A 14,024-nucleotide genomic window follows, 5' to 3' on the forward strand; every position below is an offset into this window, starting at 1 on the left:
AAATCAGTTGCAATATGCCATACACACATAAAACAAAGAAAGGTTACACACACAGTAACTACCCCGAAGAGCAAGTGAATAAGGCTATGAAGGTTATTGCTGGTGGTATTCCAGTTGAAAGGGTCTCTGAGATTAACAGAATCTGAGATAACATAATCTAAGATTTTTAGATCAAGACTTAAAAATTATCTAGAAATTCTTAGTAATTTCTATTCTCAGAAATTAAATAGAAATTATGTGGTAAGATAAAAATGTATGCAGACAACTTGTTACTTTTTCTGCTGAGTAAGAGCTTGTCATTACTCAAATCTGAGCAATGACAAAGCACTTTCATCACAAGGATGAAGAGCTTTGGGATCTGGCTGCATTAAAACATTTTATCAAATGTATTCTTCACACAAAAAAATAAACTTCTCTGGGCAGGGCTTACCGATTTTTTAAAAGGCACCACAACCTAATTTTACAGAGAATTGTTAAGAAAGTTTTGAAGAGACATGAAGCTGTTAGTGAAGAACACAAAGTTTGTTGTTTATTTTTAACAATCTGCACAACTTGATTAAAGACATTGTCCTTCTAATGTAATGAACTATGATAAGACTAACCTGAGCAAAAACCCTGGCTCAAAGAAAATGATTTAAAGAAAAGCTACAAGGCATCTAGATACCATTATAAAGATTGAAATGCTTTCTGTTAGAAATTTTTTTTATGTATTTTATTATATCCTACAAAATGTCAAGCCCAAAAACTTAATTCACGTATTGAATGTAAAAATGATACACAAAGACTTTTCTACTGTGAAAGATTTATCAAGACATGATATTCACTACCTGAATATATTGATTACTTGTCCACTTTGTTTTTGATCAAATCAAATTGAAAAAAGTACAATGTTCTTCACCATTGCACACTATTTTAACTAGTTGTTTTTTTATTTTTACGGTGCTAAATAAGAGTAATTTTGAAATTACTTGTATCACCTTTTTGAATTTCTTATTTATAAATGCAAATAAATACATCAATCTTTTGCAATACAAGCAATCTTTTTTCTTTTATTATTCCAATAAATATTTCTTATGTTTAAATAGTCTCCACTGATTATTTTAACATAAGGACTATTTAAACTATTTAACCTTAACTCTTTTGTGACAAGTGACCTGTATGGGGTGGTTCATAAAATTTGTTTCTAAATGAAAAGTGACCTGCACGAAGGTTCATAAACAATTTTAAATAATTCAAAACATCTATAGCAATTGGAGAAAACTTTAAAATTATCTTTGAAATGTGAATAGTTTCTTAAGTTAATGTTAATGAAAATCAATTTTAAGAAACGACTAAAAATAGATTATACTGATAAAAACGACATCCTTGATACTTTTTTCAATGACAGTGGTGGAGATTTTTTGTTTGATCGCCACTTTAAATGCCTCATTTTTTTTAAATTCGAAAACAATGTTAATGTATTTCTCTTTTATTTATTTAAGGTTACATAAAGAAACTATATATTTTTGTTAATTTCAACATGATATATTTTGATCATGTTACTAAGATAATAAAAAATGTTCTAAAGTTTTTTATTATTCTGAAAGCCAATTCTATGACAAAAAAAACAAGGTCTTATTTGTAAAATTCTGACTAGTAGTTTTTATTTTATACTCTTTTAATTCATCATGATCTTAGTTTGTTATTTTATGTGCAGTCATATAGCTGTTTTTAACTTAGTGGCAAATGAGTTAAGACCACTATTAATGAATAAACTTGCAAGAGAACACGTTTTTTCAAGAGTAGTTTTTGAAGTTAAGATTTCCTAAGAACCAGAACATATCAAATTTGTTTGAAAATTTACATATAGAGTAAAAAGAGATAAGAAATCTAATGGAACGGGGAACCTTTTTAACACTTATACATGATTTCTAAATTCTCAGCGCTTAAAAACTTTAAGGTCAGTTTACTAAAAAAAAAAAGTCTTGTTAAGCTCTTTACAACTATGTTAATTATATTTATATTTATATATTGAGAAGAAAAAATCCTCTGCAATGGCTATCTTCAGAAAGTAGGTAGTAAGAGTTTCCAAAATATGTGTTAGCTCTTATAGCTGATTAGCTTAAAGTTAAATAATGAAAACCAAAATTCATAAACAGAGTTCAACTTTTAAAAATAAAATGCTATTACTATAATTTTTAGAATAAAAATTTGAGAGATACCAGGTCGGATAAATGTCAAAAAATAAATAAAAATTTCTATTATAAATTTAAAGCTGTTCGAGTCAAATAAAAATGTTAAATAATATTTTTATTTGAAACTTATTTAAAATATTATATTTAAGATATTATAAATATGCTTGACTAAACAATAATAAGCTAGTAACAAATATATGTAACAATATTGAGCTAATAACAAGCTAAACATTAATAAAAATAAACTTACATTCGTATCATTCATATAACACTCATTCAACACCCCTTCTTTTCTTTATTTGCGTTAAAAGAATGTTTATAATTTTTATTATACGTTCGAGGCAATGGTATATTACTAACTTTTGGTTGCATTTCTAATAAGTGGGTGGGTTAAAGTTCTTTAGGATGATTTAAACTAAGATTTTAACTTTTACATAAAACGCAGACTATCGAATTAATTATCATTCGATACTAATTCACTAACCTTTCAAGTCTGAGTTTTATTGAGTTTTCAAAATTATTTTTTGAATTATTCTAAAGAACGTTGACCATTTGGATGCCGCTTTTTCCTGCTTCGCGCAATATTTATACCAGCGTAAGCATAAGTTCGTCAGCCCTGAATACAAGTGTCGTATACGACTGTGTTTAAATTTAGAAATTTGCATTTAAAGTTTAAAGTACAAAATCTCTTTATGTAAATTTAATTACATATTGAAGTTTAACAAAGTTGACTAAAATCAATATAAGTTTTTGTTTAAATTGTTAAAAAAATAAAAAAATAAAAACTTCCCCCCGTAACTAACTGTTATTCAAATACGAAAAATGTATTTCGTAATCAGAACATTTTGTCGGAATACAATTGTCATAGTAACTAACAATGACTTAAAACTTTAGTATAATTTTATTTTCACTGTCCTGCGCATTTTTTTTCTTTTCGTTGAATCACTTTTTAATGGAGGAAATTCTTTCAGAACTTAAACCATCTGTTTATTCTTTCTCTGAGGAGTACCTTTTACCAATCTTTCTTTAATTAACGGACCAGAGAACGATTTTTTGAGTTTAATATGAAAAGGTAGATGTTTTTCATGAAACATTAGTTTTACCTTTGCAAAAGGCACTTTATGGAAATATAAAGACTTGGAAGCAAGTTTGAATTTTTTGAAGTCATCTTTTGTATGACTTTCAATTCTACTCCAGAAGTTTTTTCAATAGATGACAGTAATTTGAATAAGGTAGGAGGATTGTAAATCTCAAAATATCTTAATTTTTTCTCAATCACACAATGCACTGTGTCAATATTCTGTAATGAACTATGACCAGGCTCACTATACTTCTGTTCAATGAGTGGTATTCCGCTTTCTTTTTAAAAAATTTTTATTGCCATAGACACAATTGAGTTCTTATTCCGGGGAACACAAGAATCAGACCACAAAAAAATTTGATTAATTGATATATTAGAACAGTCTTGAATAACTAATTGTAATAGTTTATACAGACAACTTGCAAGTTCATTTGCACCTCTACCAGCCATAGGTTCATTCCAAAGTACACAATAAGTTTTGTTATTCAATGAACAGCGGGCTGTGAAATTATAACCATTTAATTTTATTTTATAATAGAATGCAGAAATATTAGCAATTGGAAGGAGAAATACTTTTTCTAAATCAAAAGTTATAACTGCTGTGGTTTTGTATTCTCCATTTGCAACTTTAGCTAGGTCACATTTTCTTTCTTGTCTAGTTAATAGCTTATTCTCTCTAAGCAAAACATTTTAGTTTACACATTAAAGAACAAGCTTCTACTACTTTTCTCTCTGGTCACTTTTGACCATTTCTATCTATTTAGGCCTTGCCACACTGCCTTTGCTTTTCTCTGACATTTATTTTCCACTTATTAACACTTCTTTGTCTTTTTCTTGTGAGTTTTCTGCAAAATATAATTAAATTAACAATAAATCAAGAAGAACAAAAAAGAACAAAAAAAGTATTGGAAACTATTTTTTAAACTGCCTATTAAAAGTAGAAAAATTAATGTTATTAAAAATATAATTTAGAATATTATAAAAAAACAATTGATAAATACAGTTAATGTAAAAATTTTTTTACATTATGGTTCATTTACTCATGGTTCATTTATTCATTTTTGCAGCAACCATGAAAACGTTTACTTGACTTTCATCTCTGACGGCTTTATATAATGCTGTTGCGTCATTAATCAGCTTCTCTTCGAACAATTTTTTGTGTTGCTAATCTTTTTATGGTTGCTTCTATACCTTTTATCTTTTTTCGTGTACCGGCATAGTAGAGGTAAGATGGCGTAAATTTTTAAAACCAGCTAAAGCCACGTGTCAAATAATATCCAAATAAATATTTCCAATATATTACCGCTATGAAATAAAAATAAAAAAAAGTGAATCGAAGTCACTTAATCAATCTATCTAAATAAAAATTAAAATTCACAATGTCAATTAATCAAGAAATATTGATGAAAAACATTAAAGCACGATTAGATGCACAAAAAAAAAGAAATCCTACAAGCAATAAACACAAGTCTTTCTAAAATAACAAGCGATATAGCTGAACTAAATATTGCATATACTAATATTAAATCTACAGTACAAAAAAATACTGATAATATTAATGAAATACGACAGCAACTGCTCAATCTGACCTCAGATAATAAAACATTTTCGGAAGACATTATTAAGCTTAGTGCGGCATTAGATGACCAAGTAAACAGAAATTTAAGAAAGACACTGATTTTTAAAAACATTCCTATTAACACAAACAAATCCAAGGAATCCTGGTCTGATACCAAACTAACTATTGCAGATACCATCGCAAAAGCGGCTAACATAGACCCGAAAAATGCCCATGACATGATCGAACGCTGTCATCGAGGAAAAGTTAACGAAAACAGCACTAAGTCAAACCATATTTTTGTTAAATTTCATAAAGGGGCTGATAGTGAACACACAAAAAATATCTTTTTTATGTCCAAAAACAATATATGGGTTGAGCAAATGTATTCACCATCACTAACTCGACGCCGCAATGAGGCCATGAAAGAACGTCGTCGCCTAATAGAAAACAAGTCAATAGTAAGCGGGTACCTCGAATATCCAGCCCTACTTAAAGTTAAGAAAAAGAAAGAGGATCCCAGGTATGTTTTACTAAAATCTTTTTGAGTCGACATAAATCGCTTATAGCTTTGGAGTTCGAGCAATGGTACCTTTGATTTGCACGTGTTTTTCATTTTTTTCTTTTATTGGTTTGTTTGTTTTGTTTTATTTTGATTTGCGGCACTATATTTGAACTTTTTCAAGCCTTTTATATTATATAAAATTTAGCGATATAGTAATAATTTTTGTGATGTTTATTATATATTTACTTTTTATTTTTATTCTGTTTCTGGTGTTTTTAAATTGAAGACATAGCAAACGATAAATAGCATAAAATTCTTTTGTTAAAAAATGTGCGCTTGGTTGGTTTCGTTGAATAAACAAAAGTCTTAATCCTTGTAATTTTTTTATTTTTTTGTTTTTGTTTGTTTGTTTCCATTATTTTTGCGTTGTTTTTTTTTTTTGTATTGATCAGTGCTTTTTTTTATTTTTATTATTTTTATTTTTATTTTTTTTTTAATATTATTATTTTTTGATTGCAGTTTAGATTGCAGTTACTTACATTCATATAAATAATCTTACTTATATATTTTATCGCCATATCAATTCACAGTAATAAAAACTACACATAGCGAATGTGCTGTTTGCAAAGTTAATGTCTATAAAAATCAGAAAGCTATTTTTTGTGATAACTGCCTCAATTGGGTCCACCTAAAATGTAACAACCTTAATGATATTGACTACCAATTACTAAAAAACTCCTCAAAAAATTGTTCATGGTTATGTATAAATTGCTTAGCTAGAATATTTCCCTTCAATAACGAAACTATAACTGACAATGAAAATCTTGCTAATGGTGACACTAAAATAAACAAAAATTATCAAGTATCAGGTTTTCCCATAGAGAGTCTTCACACAGTATTCAACACATTTAATACACATATTAATAACAACAACAAAACTCGAAAAAACCTCAATAAACAGTTACTACACCAATGTAAATGATTTAAAATGTATAGCAGCTGACAAATCCTCATTCAATGTCTTTCATATCAATATATCATCACTCTCGAAACATTTTAATGACCTTGAAAATCTACTCCATTCAACAAAACTTGAATTTGACATAATTGGTATATCGGAAACCAGATTGAATAAAAAAAGCCCACAAACTAGCAACTTAACACTTAATGGGTATTCCTATGAACACACACCATCTGAATCACATGCAGGTGGTGCATTATTATATATAAATAACAGGCTCGCCTATAAACCCAGATACAATCTCCACATCTTTAAACCAAAAGAACTAGAATCTATCTTTATTGAAATTATAAATCCAAAAAAATCAAATATTATCGTTGGTTGTGTTTACAGGCATCCAAAAATGTCTTTAGACAACTTCCTATCATTCTATCTTAATCCGTTACTCAAAAACCTAACAAAAGAAAGTAAAACTGTATTCATTTTAGAGGATTTCAACATTGATCTGTTAAAGTATGACACAGATATACTAGAGACTTTTTAGATTCACTCACCTCAAATTACTTTCTACCTCACATTGTCCATCCTACTCGTATCTGTAAAACATCAAAAACACTAATAGACAAAATCTTTTCAAATCTTAAATCAAATAAATATAAAGCAGGGAATCTTACCACCACAATCTCAGATCATCTTCCACAATTTCTGATAGCCTATAATATTCTTAAACCACCACCTAATAAAAAGCTCTTAATCCAGGAAAGAAAATGGAAAAGGTTCAATGAAGTTGCATTTAGAAACAATTTTCACAATCTTAGTTTAGACAGAGAATCAAAAATATACCCTGATAATTGTACTCAGTCTCTTGAGAATACTATTTCCAACATTAATCTACTGCTTGATATCCATGCGCCTTTGAAAAAGCTTAACAAACAAAACATTAAATTCAAGACTAAACCATGGATATCAGATGAACTCAAGCACTCTATACAGCACAAAAATAATCTCTTTAAAAAATATATTAGGTCTAAAAATCAAACAAATAAAACCATATATCATAATGAGTATAAAACATTTCGTAATAACCTCCAATCTAAACTCAAAGAAAGCAAAAAAAAATACTACGATAATTATTTTACTGAAAACATAAAAAAATATAAAAGCAACCTGGAAAGGCATTAAAAACATTATTAATATTAAAAGTAACTCTCAAACAACTCCTAATGTAATCATACATAACAATAAAACAATAACAAACCCCTTTGATATTTGTAATGCTTTCAACAACTACTTTACTAACATTGGTAAGGATGTCCAGGCAACAATTCCTTTATCCATGAATCATTTCACATATTACTTATCAAATCCTTTTCAAAAATCATTCTCTATAAAACCTACTGACAAACATGAAATATCAAAATTAAGTTAAATGGGAAAAAACTTTGGTGCAAAAAATTTGTAAACTACTTGGGTATAAAGCTAGACGAAAATTTAGCCTGGACTTACCATTACAACGATTTATCTAATAAGTTGAATAGATCCCTTGCCATCCTGTCAAAGCTAAGACATTTTATACAACAAAAAACTTTAAAATCTGTTTACTATGCTTTGTTTCACTCTCATCTCACATATTGCCTTTTATCATGGAGTCAAAACATAAGTACTGCAAATCGCCTATTTATCATGCAGAAAAAAGCAGTCAGGGTTATTGAATTTCTACCAAACTAGAAATTTTAAAACTGCATGATATTATCAAAATTTAAAATTGTTTATTTATTCACAGCTGCCTTAACAAAAAGCTACCTCCTATATTTAATAAATGGTTTACTCTACGCAGTACAATTAGCGGTCAACTTACAAGAAATTCTTGCAGAGGTGCAGTGAGTGTGCAATAATATAATACAAAATCCTACGGCAAACATTCCTTTAAATACTCTGCATTAATGAACTGGAATCAAATTCAAAATAAATTAAAATCAATCCCTTTTAGCAATATTAAAAAATATGTTCTCAAAACCAAATAAAAATACTACTTGCTACATCAAAATAAATAGAAACAGCAGTAGTATCACTGGTGATAATAGATAAATCACCATATAAATTATATAAGATACAAATATGAATGTAGACTAATTGCAACCTTCTGTGAGTGTATTATTTATTTTATTTGCTTCTTTTTTTCTTTTGTTTTGTTTTGTTCATGGTCGCTCTCCTCGATTTAGCCTAGCTATATGAGAGTGAACCCTCCAGAATGTAGACTGTACAAATATTTTTTATAACGTATAACATTCTTATGTAAAACATCTATATTTCTGGTAAATATATTGCTTTTTGTTGTTGTTGTTGTTGTATACCATCGCATGGTCCTTTACCATGAGAGCTTGCAAAGTAGTTCCGGCAAATTTTAATTTTTTGCTTGCTTTCAAGCAATGGAATTGAAGCTACTATGTAACAATTCTTAAATTGACTGCTAGGACCATCAGACCAAACTTGCAAGTATTTTACATCCTTTCTAACAAAGTTAGTTATTAACAAGTCAATAAATTAAATAATTGAACTTCTTGAATGGTTCAAATCATCAGAAACAATAACGGCAGATTTACAAGACTTATTTAAAAGATTAGATTTACAAGACAGATTTACAAGATTACATTGAAAGAAAAAATTAGTAACATTATTTACTGCTGTTAGCTGGCATGGTAAAGAGTCACCATGCCAGCTAACAGCAGTAAATAATGTTACTAATTTTTTGTTCCAATGTGCTGACTGAACTTCATCCTGCCAGAAAGTTGAGAAGTTTTCTGCAAAGTCAACTTGTAACAAAACTGAATCAAGATTGCTTTTTAAAACTTTTTTTTGGTTTTCATAACTCATTGATTGTTTTCCTTTTATAAAATAATGCAAAAGAAATTTAGGGAGCATTTTGCAAACATTGTTATACAAAATTATGGCTTTGTCTTTTTTTATTTCTTTTTCGAGGTACTTAGTTCCATTAAGTTGCGTAACTTTCTCCCAAAGGTACCAGGTAAGTTCTTTATCGTGGTTTTTTTCATCTAATTGGTATGTTTTGAGAAATAACTTTCCGTCCTTACAAGCTTCACAAAGATTATTCTAACAATTATCATTTTTCTCGTCACATACTAAAGTATTTGGTAAAGCATGCGAATAAAGGGAATGCGAATTTTTAAATCGATGAAATGTAATGCTTTGAGTGACAAGATAATGTTTTCATGTTTTTGACATGAACAAACATTTCTAGGCATTAAGCTTGATAAAAGTATACGGCCTGGTCTCAAACTAGCAAACTTGGATTTACTGATTGAAAAATCAGTGTGTTCGTTTTTAAATATTTGATATGCTTCACTTATATTTATTGTTAAATACCTTTTTAGCATTTTCTTTTTTTCTTTATTACTTCTTAAAACAATCATATCTCTTACTCCAGGTGCCTGACGGGATATACCATCTTGTTCAAAAAAACTAATGACGCATAGCTTTGTATCATCATTAAGAGCATTAGGTCCATGTGTTAGTTGCATATCTTGTAAATCTTTGTTAAACTGAATTGCATGTTGTTTAACAACAGTTGCGAGGAGAAGTTGGAAGAGCACGTATTGCTTTTTTAACAGCTTTACCAAGTATACAAGATGATTTGTAAGCAGGAGAGATTTTAGATGTTATTTTAGATGAAGAAACTCTACTCTTTTTTTTTCTTAAGTTTTCTTTTAAACGTGCTAATTCAACATTAGAATTTTGTTTTTTCTTTTTCCGTATCGAGTTCTTTTCCTTTATAAAATCCGGACCAAACTTTTTTGCATTTGTCTTTCTTTATACTTTCTCTGGCGTTCAACATGTGTCAGAGGCATTTTCATTACTTTTAACGAGGAAATAAACAATTTATTTGTGAAAGTTTACTTTTTATAAGAATTGTATAAACAATAAACATTCAGAATAACTTCAGCAATAGCGCGACAAAACTTAAACTAAATAACAAAGGTGTTAGTAAAATATGTCTACATATTTACAGGTACACCTACAAGTTTAATAAAAAAAAAAAAACTATGTTAGTAATATTAAAGGAGGTTTCAAAACTTATCCACAAAATAAAAAACAATAAAAATACTACATATGTTAAACCATCATGTTTTTGCGTAACATTTTTATAAAAATTAGTCTTAAAAAATTTAATTTTAAAAAATGTCAAGCCGTGTCGTCACAACGTGACATAAACTTAATAACACAAAAACTAAAAATATTTAAATTTAAATATCTAATGATATTTTTTGCCCTATTTTTAGTTACAAATAATTTATAAATTTTTATTTAAAATAAATATTCTTACGCTAGAATGAAAAATGTTACTATTTGTGTCACGGCGTGGCATGTTACAGCGTGACAAACTTAAAGAAGACCAAAAATAAATTTTCAATTTGAAAAGCAAAAACCCATCTATATTTAGCGTGAGACAAATCGACATAGAAATTTAAAAAATTTAAAAAAAAAAAAAGGTATCAAAATGATTGACTAGTAAAATAATTTAAATTTGAAATTTAAAAAATTTTGTTTAAAGTTTAAGCAAAAATTTCTCCAAAAACCAGTTACATGTTTTAATAAAACATGTTACATGTTTTTAGAAACTACAAACCTTTAACTTTTGAATGATACATTTAGTTTTTTATTTTCTAGGATTTAAAATTTGTATTAAACTTTTTGTACAACGCGTTGTACAAAAAGGTATGAGACAAAAAGGTAACGAGGCGCTCAAGGTATATTTGTTGTACAAAGCGTCGACCAATAGTAACTTTAGATTAACTACGTATATTCATTCACTTGTGGACTATTCCACGTTGCAACGTGGAATAGTCCACAAGTGAATGAATATACGTAGTTAATCTAAAGTCACGTGAGCAAATAGAACGCTACTATTGGTAGACGCTATGTACAACAAATATACTTTGAGCGTCTCGTATAAAAAGTTCATTTACGACAAATGATCTACTGAACTATATTGGAAAAAATTTAATTAATCTATCGGATAATTTTTTTCAAAATAAGTCCACAAAAAATAGATAGTTCGCATATATAAGTCATTTGATCAAAAATGTCGAATACGACACTTGTATTCGGGGCTGACGAGTTATTCGAATAATTTCGAACAACTTACCCATTAAGTTAGTCGACTAATTTCAAATACCGACTAGTCGATAGCTAAAATTAGATGACTAAGAAAAAACGAATATTCAATTTAATTGACTTATAGACTTTCACCTAATCGACTAAAAGTCGAATTAGTCGAGTGAAAATAGTGGTTTTGCCAAAATACATATTATTCGGCCAAACGCTCGGGCGAAGCTGCCGAATATTTGATTTGCCGAATATTTAACACCTTCCTATGTTGAGGGTTCCGACCTGGTTCATTGAAGTGTATATCGTAAGTATACTAGCATAAAATGTTATGTCAAAAGTTGGCAGTTTTGACTTAATATTGTAAAACACTCTATAAACTGACAAAATACAAGTCGAATGAAACATCTTTAAAGATGTTTAAATGTACTTTTATAAGCAGTGAAAAGCTTTTCTCTGGTTATAAACTTACTTTTAACGTTAACTCATAAAACGGGTAATTTATTAAGGTTATAAGCTTTTAAATTAAAAAAAAAGCTCGACTAAAAAAAGTGACTAGTAGATGATTACAAGATGATTCAGCTCTTCTTCGTAAGAAAAGGAAATAAAAATGATCAAACTAATCTCTACGAAAAAATGCACAAAAATGAAGATGTGATAAAAACAAATTCTAACTGCAAATGATGTTAGTTTTTACCTCAAATCTTAAATTGAACAGCAAACCCTTACAAGTGTTGGTCAGCAAACGCAAAGCATTATCCTAACAGAACTTGCTTAGAAAATTTTATTATTTGCAAGTGGTAGTGTGCATAGTGAATGGCTATTTTAGAAAGTATAACATCTCTAATTATAACTATTACTTATTTTTTGTTTACTCATAAAGTTTTATCAAATTCATTGCATATTAGCATTATTTTGGCTTTTTCCGGTGATCTGTAATAAGACCGTAAGGACCCCTAAAAGCACCCTAATAACTACATTAAAAAAAGGAAAACAATTATACGTAATTAAACAATCCGTTATGTATTTTATTAATTTTTTTTGTATACTCGATGCTTTTGATTTTCATACAGGGCCGCGTCAAGCTGGCTCTGGGCCCTGGAGTAAAATTGGAGTAAAAGCCCTGGAGTAAAAACAGAAGCTCCAAAATCACAAAAAAGTTTTTTATACTTTCATATTGTAAATATGATTGTAAAGGCTTTGATATATAGCAAGTATTTAAGTATTTTAACAATATTTTCTAGTAAAATACGTATATAATATGTGAAAACATGGAAACTCGAAGAGGATCATAAGATCCTGTCACCGAGAACCGTTTAACAATACAATAATAATAAACCAATTATTTCAAAAAAATATAAAATGAAATGAAATTACTGTTAAAGAAAACATACTTACAAATAAGATAAGGTATCTTAATTATAAAACACCGTTTAACAAAACAATAAAAAAAAAAATATATTTTTTTAAATTACATTTAGATAACATTTATAAAAGAGAAACGAAATCAAAAGAACTCGAATATATTATCTATTGAGAAAATAACTTGTTTTAGTTTATTTTTGACAGTAGAAAAATTCCAATTTTAATAAAAATCAAAAATTTTAAAAACTATATGGCTCCAATTTGAAACCAAATTTTGGCTCCAATATTTGAAACCAAAAAATGATAAAATTAAATTGTTCTTATTACTTACTCTTGGAGTACAAAAAACTAACATCAGCCAAAAATTCTTTACTGTTGTTTCTTAGAGAATTACTAAAAAAAGAAATTATATTATTGCTTGCTTACAATGTTATTTACATAATCTAGATGACTTTAAATCGATTCAGAATCACCAGATAATCTTTTAAAACTCCAGAATAAAAATGGAATCGCTGAAATTATTAACCAGTTTATTTCTACATGAAGAAGTAAATTCAGCATCTGTCTGATACCTAACCGACTTGTTATGCGAAACTATTAATTAAAAAAACTAAAGCTGAAGATTTAGCAGAAATGATGTCATATATCATTTCTGATATGTTATATCTTTTATTCTAAACAAAAAACAAACATTAGCGAAAAATAACATATTTTCTTTCCTCCTTTAAATTTTCGCTTTTTTTTTCTCCTTTAAATTTCCTCTTGAGTTAGTAGTTTTTTAAAACAAATTAAAATTTTCGAGTCTTTTCTTTTGAGCAGCCGTGGCGCAGTTAAAATAAATTAAATAAAGTTAAAATAAATTTGTAGGGGAGACCGGGGCTAGTTGGCCGCAGGGTAAGTTGACGAACTGCGTTTATCTTTAGAGCCTTTCATCAGAAAGTGACAAAAATTACTCAGAAACTTCCTTATTGACCATTTCATCAAATTTTTTTTTAATTATTATGGTATTTTACAATATATTTTACATATATATTTACAAATGTCACATACTTCTTGTGTTTGCTAAATTAGAGCACTTTTTTGATTTATGAATGACTATTTTTCTGAAATTTACATTAATATTTAATATAAAAAATTAATTTATCTTAAATTTTTCTCATTTTTCTTTGATACACATATGAACTCTGTTGAAAAATTTATAACAGATGATAATACCGATACCGTCAAAGATTTCATCCCAAATTTTGACTAGTAAA

The 14,024-nt window shown here is 28.2% G+C and overlaps 1 protein-coding gene across 2 annotated transcripts in view; it reads right to left on the bottom strand.

The window, feature by feature from the left end:
• LOC136076718 (NACHT, LRR and PYD domains-containing protein 10-like) overlaps nucleotides 1-2,821 on the bottom strand; it is a 35,576-nt gene extending 32,755 nt beyond the window's left edge. For both annotated transcript variants that reach the window (XM_065790088.1, XM_065790089.1), the window contains exon 1: nucleotides 2,425-2,821. The gene's annotated coding sequence lies outside the window, so the exon portion shown is untranslated. The remainder of the gene's footprint in view (nucleotides 1-2,424) is intronic.
• Between the last annotated feature and the right edge of the window lie 11,203 nt (nucleotides 2,822-14,024).

The sequence above is a fragment of the Hydra vulgaris genome, chromosome 02, assembly GCF_038396675.1.
Source record: "Hydra vulgaris chromosome 02, alternate assembly HydraT2T_AEP".
NCBI classification, from domain to species: Eukaryota; Metazoa; Cnidaria; class Hydrozoa; order Anthoathecata; family Hydridae; genus Hydra; species Hydra vulgaris.